General features: G+C 46.3%; 1 non-coding gene across 1 annotated transcript; it reads left to right on the forward strand.

The window, feature by feature from the left end:
• The first annotated feature begins 8,756 nt into the window (after nucleotides 1–8,756).
• On the forward strand, nucleotides 8,757–8,828 carry TRNAS-GGA (transfer RNA serine (anticodon GGA)). The gene has a single exon. It is a non-coding gene; the product is annotated as a tRNA-Ser (tRNA).
• The last annotated feature ends 1,888 nt before the right edge of the window (nucleotides 8,829–10,716 follow it).

The raw sequence follows: 10,716 nt of genomic DNA on the forward strand, positions 1-10,716 counted from the left end.
CTCACCCTCCTGCCCTCCGCCCCGGCAGCCCTTCCCAATAGTCTCTTGCTTGGACGGCACTCCTCTCCTTGGACGATTCATTTCCAAGTATCAGAAAAGAAGCCACTCTCAAGCCCTGGAAGGGATCCCCCTTCCTTCACCAAAACCACAATCCAGGAGAAAATATCTTCCAAATGCTACCTTGTAGAGAAGGAAATGGCAACCCCTCCAGTATTCTGGCCTCAGAACCCAGGGACAGAGGAGCTTGGTGGGCTACAGTCCATCAGCAGGGCATTTCTGAGGGGAGGAAACAGTCCCAGGGAAGCTGAGGTGCTCGCCAAAGGCCCCAGAGCTTTGGATGGCACAGCCAGAACTGTGGCTGAGGGCTCCCAGTGGCCATGCCTCTTGATCCTGGCCTCTCTCACCAGGTACATGTGTGGAAAACTAGAATCAAAAATATGCCTGAGGGCTTCCCTGGTGGCTCCGTGGTAAAGAATCCGCCTGCCAGTGGGGGACATGCAGGCGTGATCCCTGCTATGGGAAGATCCCACATGCTATGGAGCTCATGTGCCACAACTGCCGAGCCTGTGCTCTAGATCCTGGAAGCCACAATGCCAAGCTCACATACTGCAGCCACTGAAGCCCGTGAGCCTGTGCCCCGCAGCAAGAGGAGCTGCTGCAGTGAGAAGCCCACACACCACTAGTTATGGCCCACGCTCGCCCGAACTAGGGAAAAGCCCACACATGAAGACCCAACACAGCCAAAAATACATACAATTGTTTTCCTAAAAAATGCATATCTGACAAAGAATCTCTGCTCAAATTGTCCAAGAACACTAGAGCAAACAAGCCCATTCATAATTGGTAAAGATTGAAATAGACACCTGGCCACTGAGGGTATACTGATAGCAAACTATTATACAGAAACATACTCCAGATACTGGTGGGAGGCATGCACAGCCCCCTTTGGAAGACAGTCTGACAGTTTTTTCAGTAACCACATGGGACAAGCACTGAATTCTATACCTGACAAGTGGTAGAAGCCAGGTGTCTTACCATTGGAACGGGAAATTATGGAGAAACAAAAGGAAAGGCTACAAGATCCATTGAGACATCATCACAAATTACCTTTAACTGAATATGTTCAAAGATAAGCTGGAATACATGTATATATTTCCAAGTATTGTCAGCTGAGCATCTTTAGCGCTTACATGTTTTACATATCATTCTATAGTGAAAGGGAACAGGAAATGTCCCTGGTGGTCCAGTGGTAAAGGGTCTGCCTACCAATGCAGGGAACATGGGTTTACTCCCTGGTGCTAGAAGATTCCACATGCCCAGAGGCAACTAGGCCCCCGTACAACTATTGAAGTACTGGCATGCTCCAGACCCCAAGTTCTGCAACCAGAGAAAGCACTGCAATGAGAAGCCATGGCATGGCAACTAGAGGGCAGCCTCTGCTCACTACAACTAGACATCTAGCAACAAAGACCCAGCATAGTAAAAAGTAATTTAACGTTAAAAAAAAAGAAAAAGGACAGATGATCTTTGAATAAATGACGGAGATTAGGGTGAGGCAGTAATTATATGAGCCAGGATAATCCTAAAGTATGAGAAAGTAAAGAAAGGAAAGACAATTGTCAAGCTGTCCAAACTGATAAAATTGAATGATTACACACTTTTATCTCTATACACTAGCAAATAATATTCTGAAAAGGAATTTTAAAAAACAATTCCCTTTCAATACTGTCAACATCAATAAAATACTTTGCCATGGATGTAACGAGGATGACAAGACTGGCACACTGAAAATTATACACGATTGCTGAAAAATATCCTGAAGACATGTATGGATATGCCATAACTATGGAATGACTTACGATGGCAATACCATGGAATGCATCTTCAATCTGAAATGAAGATTCAATATGAATTACAAAAGACTGAAAGGTCATTGCTGAACCATGAAAGATGCCAGGATTCTTGGCCTCCAGAGGAGAAGAATTCAATCCAGAGCCAGTTGATGAAGCTTGATCTCTCAGAGCTTTTGTGTCATAAATTTTATTAAAGTATAAAAGAGATACAGAAAGCTGTTGATATAGATTCCAGACGGGGGCAGTAAGAGTACCCCCTGCTGATCTTTGGCCAGATGTTATACAGCCACTAGCAGTCTGCTAAGGAAAGAAAGGCAATGGCTCAGAGAATGGCACCAGGCCCCTCACCCACAACATGCATTGAGATAACAGTGGCAGCAGGTGAGTCACCCCGGGCCATAAATTGACATGAATTTTGAAGAAAGGCAGATTTCCAGGCAAATATATCATTTCACTAACATAGATTAAGAGAACAAGGTATGAGTAAAACATACTGATTTGTCAAGTTGGTTCTGAGCCTTTAGGGGGAACCGACCTGAAGACAGAGTCTAGCGGAAATACATAGTATATTAACATAGCTTAAGACAAACATTTCCTTATGAAAAAATGCACTGCTTAACTCAACGTTTGAGAAAAATTAAGTTCAGGTGGAGCCAGGAGTCATCACGGCAACACAGAATTTTCAGAGAAAACTCCTTTTAAATTTGTATCAAGAAGGGGAAAAAAATTAACACTAGTTAGTTTCCTCAGGCTGCTTAAGAGAGATGCAAAAAAAGTTTGACACTTGCAGCCTATTCCCTCTGTCTGGAGACCCAGGCCTTCCTGCCTGTTACCCTCTCGGGGACTTTAGGAAGCAATACACAAGCTGACCCTAACATACACGTGGAATGACAAGGGATTCCAAAGAGCCAGAGCAATCACGTGAGTCTGCAGTTCTAAGGTCCTCTGGCACATGCAATCGACTGTGTTAAGTCGCTTCAGTCACGTCTGACTGTCAGAGCCCGCCAGGCTCCTGTGTCCATGCGAATTTTCCAGCAAGAATACTAGAGTGGGTTGCTGTGCCCTCCTCAAGAGAATCTTCCCAACTCAGGAATCGGATTCCGGCATTGGCAGGTAGGTTCCTTACCACTAGCCCCACCTGGGGCAAAAGTGCCTAAGTGGAGATCAGGGAAACCCAGTTAGGAGAAGGGACTCAGAGGAAAGGAAGTGAGGGAAGGAGACTCTTGGTCACACTCAGAGAAGCCCGGCAGGTAGTTCTGCAGGTGGAAGAGGAGGAGGAAACAGGCTGGAGCTGTTTAGAAGATGAAAGAGGGAACTAAAGCAGGGGCCCCCAACCTCAAGGATCTAATGCCTGAGGCTCTGAGGTGGAGCTGATGAAATCATACTAGAAATAAGTGTTCGGTCATTCAGCCGTGTCCAGCCTTTTGTAGCCTACCAGGCTCTTCAGTCCATTGAATTCTTCAAGCAAGAATACTGGACTGGGCTGTCATTTCCTTCTCCAGGAGATCTTCCCGACCCAGGGATTGAACCTGTGTCTCCCTCACTGCAGGCAGACTCTTTACCAGCAGAGCCACCAGGAAACAGAAATAGAAATAGAGTGCACAGTAAATGAACTGTGCTTGACACATCCCAAAACCTTCCCCTACCCCTGTCTGTCAAAAAATTGTCTTCCAAAAACAACTCCCAAGGTCAAGGAAGGAACTTCAAGTGTACTCAGTTGTCCCAGGTTGCTGGCTTAAAAAGATGCTGAAGAAGGGTGTCCTGAGAGGTAGAACCTCCCTTGCGTGAGGTCAACACACCAATAACCTTGGTGACGATGGGAAAGATTTGTTTCATTTTTAAAAAATGTCCTTGTGGAATAAACTTAAAACTTAGCAATTCTCTTACAGTCTTCCTAATAAAATGTTTTCTTTCCTTACTGATCTGTGAAGTACCAACTGTGACAATCACTGCTCTAATATACCTCATAGTGTTGCTGACACTATGGATATAATTATGTGAAATAGAATTTATTCAATAAAAATGAGGCATCTGCCCTGTGCCCAGCACATTCCAAGGGCTGGGGAGGAAATGAAATACTCCATAAGATGCACAGCCGGTAGACACATTCTTTAAAGGAGCCTTTTACATTTCCACCCTAGTTTATTCTCAATGTCAACACTTGCCAGTTAATGACCATGCTGCGGGGGAAGCTTATTAAAAACTCAGAAGCCAGGGTTCCTGGAAGGATATCCCATTCTCCCTTGGACAGTGCCTTTCCAGTCAAACTAGGCACCAGGTCTACTTGGAGAGGGGTTGAGGTCCCGTTGTCTCCAAACTGCCAAGGGTTAGAGCGGTGGGAGTTCCATCAGAGTTAAGGAAAGAGAAATCGGATGGATTTTTAATCTGTTGCTCAGGTGCACAGCTACAGTGCCCCATGGAGATAATCAGGCTCCCTGTGCCCCTTTATTGTGTATGCACTTTCACACACAGAGTGAGATTCCTTAGGAGCAAAAATTGTTCCTGACAGACTTAGGTTCACTAGAGTTCTCCTCCAGAGCAAGTTCATGTGGATGTGGTTTTGTCTTCCCCTGTGAGTTTGTGTCCCCTAGCTCGGCCCCAGCTCCAGGGAAACCGCCCCTAAGAAAAGACCTCCAAGAAGCACTTTTCCCCCAGGCTGGGAAGCGGAGTTTGCAGGTTGTGGGGAAAAGGAGCCTCTTTCAAGGAAGAAGAGGCAGCAAACCTGCATATGTTTGCAAGCCTTTATTTGGAAGAAACGTGTTAGCTTCTACAAGGGGAGGTCTCCAGATCCGCTCAGAGGACTGATATTGTAGAGTCATGGCCGAGACACTCCTCTGCCCTTTGCGAGCCTTGCAAAGACATTCCTAGCTTCTAGTGTTACTGTCTTTGAAGGAGCAGGCTGCGGGAGTGTGTGAGACATTACTGGTGCCTTACAGGCCTCAGCTCCACTACTGCCTTTCCATTCGAACTAGGACCCAGGCCTACTTGGAGAGGGGTTAGGGTCCGGATGTTTCCAAACTGCCAAGGGCTATAGCAATGAGACCTCTGTCAGAGGTAAGGGAAGAGCAATTGGATGGATTCTCAAGCTGTTGCTTGGCCACACAGCTTCAGTGCCACACAGCTCCCTGTGTCCCTATGTTGGGTATGGAGCTTCACACACACAGTGAGACTCTGCAGGAGCCAAAACTGTTCCTGACAGACTTAGGTTCACTAGAGCTCACCTACAAGAGCAAAGACATGTGGGTGTGGTTTTGCCTTGCCCTGTGAGTGTGGTCCCCTACTTCAGCCCCAGGCTCAGGGGAAACAGCCCATGAGGAAAGACCTCCAAGAAGCACTTTTCCCACAAGCAGGGAAACTGAGTTCACAGATGGCGGGGAAAGCTAGCCTCCCTCGGGGAAGAAGAGGCAGCCAACCGGCGTATGTTTGGAAGCCTGTATTTGGAAGGAATGGGTTAGCTTCTACAACAGGAGCCCTCCAGATCTGCTCAGAGGACCAAAATTCCAGAGTCAGGCCCAGATTCTCCCCTGCCCTTGCGAGCCTTGCAAAGACATTCCTAGCTTCTAGCATTACTCTCCATGAAGGAGCAAGTTGCAGGAATGTGTGAGACATGACTGGTGTCTTAGTGGCCTCAGCCCCACTATTGCCTTTGCATTCCCAAATCCAGGCCTACTTGGAAAGGGGTTAGAGTCTGGTTGTTTCCAGACTGCCTAGGGCTACAGCAATGGGCGCCCTAGGTAAGGGAAGAGCAATTGGATGGATTCTCAAGCTGATGCTTGGCCTCACATCTTCAGTGCCACACGGAGAGAATCAGGCTCCATGTGCCCCTATGCTGGGTATTCAGCTTCACACACAGTGTGTCTCCATAGGGGCCAAGAATGTTCCTGACAGACTTAGGTTCACTAGAGCTCTCCTACAGAGCAGAGGTTGCGGATGAAGTTTTGCCTTACCCTGCATGTGTGGGTCCCCTACCTCAGCCCCAGGATCAGGGGAAACAGCCCATGAGGAAAGACCTCCGAGAAGCGCTTTTCCCACATTCTGGGAAGTGGTGTTCCCAGGATGTGGGGAAAGTGAGCTTCCTCCGGGGAAGAAGAGGCAGCCAACCCACGTGTGTTTGCAAGCCTGGATTTGGAAGGAACAGGTTAACTTCTACCACGGGAGACCTCCAAATCTGCTCAGAGGCCCGAAATTCCAGAGTCAGTGCTGAGCATCTCATCTGCCTTTGCGAGCCTTGCAAAGACATTCCTAGCTTCTAGCATTACTGTCCATGAGGGAGCAGGTTGCAGGAATGTGTGAGACATGACTGGTGTCTTAGTGGCCTCAGCCCCACTATTGCCTTTGCATTCCCGAATCCAGGCCTACTTGGAAAGGGGTTAGAGTCTGGTTGTTTCCAGACTGCCTAGGGCTACAGCAATGGGTGCCCTAGGTAAGGGAAGAGCAATTGGATGGATTCTCAAGCTGATGCTTGGCCTCACATCTTCAGTGCCACACGGAGAGAATCAGGCTCCATGTGCCCCTATGCTGGGTATTCAGCTTCACACACAGTGTGTCTCCATAGGGGCCAAGAATGTTCCTGACAGACTTAGGTTCACTAGAGCTCTCCTACAGAGCAGAGGTTGCGGATGAAGTTTTGCCTTACCCTGCATGTGTGGGTCCCCTACCTCAGCCCCAGGATCAGGGGAAACAGCCCATGAGGAAAGACCTCCGAGAAGCGCTTTTCCCACATTCTGGGAAGTGGTGTTCCCAGGATGTGGGGAAAGTGAGCTTCCTCCAGGGAAGAAGAGGCAGCCAACCCACGTGTGTTTGCAAGCCTGGATTTGGAAGGAACAGGTTAACTTCTACCACGGGAGACCTCCAAATCTGCTCAGAGGCCCGAAATTCCAGAGTCAGCGCTGAGCATCTCATCTGCCTTTGCAAGCCTTGCAAAGACATTCCTAGCTTCTAGCATTACTGTCCATGAGGGAGCAGGTTGCAGGAGTGTGTGAGACATGACTGGGCGCCTTACTGTCTTCAGCTCCACTATTGCCTTTTCAGATGAATGAGGCCGCAGGCCTACTTACAGAAGGGTTAGGGTCCGGTTGTTTCCAAACTGCCAAAGGCTACAGCAATGGGAGCTCTGTCAGAGGTAAGGGAAGAACAATTGGATATATTTTCAAGCTGTGGCATGGCCTCACAGCTTCAGGGTCACACGGAGAGAATCAGCCTCCCTGTGCCCATATCCTGGGTATGCAGCTTCACACACAGAATCTATCTCCATAGGAGCCAAGAATGTCCCTGACAGACTTAGGTTTACTAAAGGTCTCCTACAGAGCAAAGACGTCTGGATGTGGTTTTGCCTTCCCATGAGTATGGGTCCCCCTACCTCAGCTCCAGCTCAGGGGAAACAGGGCACAAAGAAAGAACTCTAAGAAGCGCTTTTCCCACAACCTGGGAAGTCGAGTTCGCAGGACACATTTAAAGTGATCCTGTCTGGGGAAAGAGGCCCTAAGAGTGTGTTTTTGCAATCCTATATTTGGAAGACATGGGTTAGCTTCTATAATGGGAGACCTCCAAATCTGCTCAGGGGATCGAAATTCCAGAGTCAGGGCCGAGTTTCTCCCCTGACCTTTGCAAGCCTTGCAAAGATATTCCTAGCTTCTAGCGTTACTGCCCATGAAGGAGCAGGCTTGGGAGTGTGTGAGACATGACTGGCGACTTACTGGCCTCAGCTCTGCTATTGACTTTCCGTTCAAACTAGGCCCCAGGCCTACTTGGAGAGGGGTTGGGGTCCGGTTGTTTCCAAACTGCCAAGGGTTAGACCAATGGGAGCTCTGTCAGAGGTAAGGGAAGAGCTATCAGATGGATTTTCAAGCTGTTGCTGGGCCACACAGCTTCAGCACCACACGGAGAGAATCACGCACCCTGTGCCCCTAGGTTGGGTATCCAGCTTCACATAGCCACCTTTTAAATCAAACGTACATCTTTTTTGTTTGTTTGTTTAAGTGACATTTCTTTCTTCACATAATTGTTTTAGGAAGTGCCTGTGAAAAGAATGTGCATAACATAAAGCAGGGTAGATTAGATGCAAGGTCCAATACCCCATCTCCAGTCTGGATTACTGCTGTTTATGGCTTTAATCTCCTAACTGGTCTTCTTGTCTTTGGTTGCTCCCTTCAACAACCCAGTGTGTATATGGTTGCCAAAGTAATCTGCCTAAACCACACCTTTATCCTTTCCGGGCCTTACTCCCCGCAGTTGACAGTGGGACTTGAACCATTTTCTCTGGGAAGTCTGATGTCTCATGAGCTGAACCAAGGTTGTCTGCCCTTGTGACCTTTCCCCAATTTATAGAGAAAGGAACATTTAATGGGTAGAATTTCCTCAACGTGCAAGTTCCCCCCACCCCCACCCCATCTGTTTTTCTATAGTAAGGATCCAAACGTTTTATCTACTAGCATTGAAGTCACTCAGTCATGTCTGACTCTTTGCGGCCCCATGGACTGTAGCCCACCAGGCTCCTCTGCAATTTTCCAGGCAACAGTACTGGAGTGGGTAGCCATTCCCTTCTCCAGGGGTGGGGGGTGGGGGTCTTCCCCCTGAAGACCCAGGGATTGAACCAGTGTCTCCTGCATTGGCAGGCAGATTCTTTACTGTCTGCACCACCAGGGAAGCCCATCTGCTCACATTAGCTGATGACAAACTGGACGAATGAGCAGCAAGTAAATAATAAAAGAGTTGGCAATTGCAAGGTCGTATTTATTTTAACAGCTTGGTTTTCTCCCAGGCACTCGGGCTGGTAGTTGCAATCATTACAATGTTAAAGATACAGTCTTTTTCTTTCTTAAAAATTGTTTCTCTTTGGGATGATGGAATGAAATATATCAAAATTTCATCATGGCACATTAGAGAAAACACTGCCCTCCAGCTTCCCTGGTGGCTCAGAGGTTAAAGCATCTGCCTGGAATGCTGGAGACCCGGGTTCAATCCCTGGGTAGGGAAGATCCCCTGGAGAAGGAAATGGCAACCCACTCCAGTACTCTTGCCTGGAGAATCCCGTGGAGGGAGGAGCCTGGTAGGCTACAGTCCATGGGGTCGCAAAGAGTCGGACACAAGTCAGCGACTTCACTTCACTTCCCGAGTAAATACTTTGGCCTCTTCTTCAGAGTTTATTCAACCTTATCACTACTACTTGTCAGGAGCCATGTTAGCCATTACTGACAAAATGGAGGCACGGTCCCCAGCCCCCTCTCCTCATTCCGCAGGCACGGACCCAGGATTAAGGAGTTAGGCCTTGTAATTCTGACTTGTCTTTTCCTCTCCTCAGCTGAGTTGACTGTAAAGGAATATTAAGGTGCTTTTTGTTCTTGAGAGGAGCATGAGAAGGCACAAAGCCTTCTGCAGCTGTGCTCAGAAAATAACTCATAAAGTTAATCATTGACATTTGTTCAAGGACTTTTACAAAAGAGTGTTCCAGGATGAGCACATAGGCCGCAGCTTGAGGCCATGGGAGGGACTGCTATCTGAAGCCTATTTGTGAGAAAAATGTTTATGACAAAGGAGTTTACTGAATTTAGGGTTTATAAATAATTAAAATAGTTAGAAGTTAAAGATTTAAGGAATGTTGTAAAGTTAGCATATTTTACTATAGCTTATAGAAGTTAGAATTTTTAGAGACACTATAGCTACAAGCCTTTCTAAGAGATAGTGAGTTCAGGATGTCAGGGGCAAACAGGATTTAGGAAGATAAGTAGTAAACTGAGGAATATATCATGAGTTACAATGTGATCACAAGTTAACTATAGGACACATTAGAGGAGGTTGATAATAGATGAAAGGCTGATTCTGAGAGAATCACTGAAGCAGGAACTCTGAAGAGCAACAGTGATTTGTGGAGACAATAAATCTGGGTCAGTGGGAACTGAAAATATCAAACTTCTGATCTAATGCTTTTGTAAAAGTATAAAAGCAAATCATAAGCTTGAAATAAACAGGCAGTCCGTAGAAAACTGAGAGGCTGTCTCATTTCTCTCGCTGGCACTGTCCATCTCTTCAGGTTGAATCCCTGGCTGCTGGAGCTGGACTCTGGCAACTACTCCCCGTTATGAATCCTTGACTTCAGAAAAAGTTATCCAATCTCTGTTCACATTTGCTGTTTCTTTCCCCCGTTGCATAAACAATTTTATCTCCCTGGAACTCTATCTTGGCCCAGGCCTTGCATACAAATCCCATCCAGCCTTAAAGGAACAAATCAACTCTTTACTTGGTGAAAACGTCTAAAATCATAACAATCTCTTGTTCTAACTCACAATTGTATGTTCCTATGAAAAGTGCATGGGAAAAAAAAAAACAGAATGGTATACAACAGTGTTCTTCAAACATAAAAGAACTTAAGAAATATCCAGGAATCTTTTTAATTTTTATTTATTTATTTATCTTTAATTAAAATTATTTATCTATTTGGCTATACCAGGTCTTAGTTGCTGCATGTGGGTTTTTTTTTTTTTTTAGATACAGCATCTTAAAAAGGGATCCCCATAAAGGGATCTTTAGTTGTAGCATGTGGGATCTACTTCCCTGACCAGGGATCTAACTCTGGCCCCCTGAAGTGGAAGCAGGGAGTCTTAGCCACTGGACCACCAGGGAAGTCCCTCCAATTGTTTCTTATCTATAAGGAAGCTTCCTGTTACATTATAGTTTCCTTAATTGCAAGAATCCTGTTCACCTTTAGAATCCTTTATGGAGTCTCAAAGAGAAACAACTTTTTTAAGTACAAAAGGATGGTATCTTTGTTAAATACACTGATGACAAGGGATAGGGGCTCATGAAAAACTCAGTTATTAGTGTTTCAATGATTTAGCAAGGGAGTAAATAAATAAATAAATGAAGC

This window comes from Capricornis sumatraensis, chromosome 15, assembly GCF_032405125.1.
Source record: "Capricornis sumatraensis isolate serow.1 chromosome 15, serow.2, whole genome shotgun sequence".
NCBI lineage: Eukaryota > Metazoa > Chordata > Mammalia > Artiodactyla > Bovidae > Capricornis > Capricornis sumatraensis.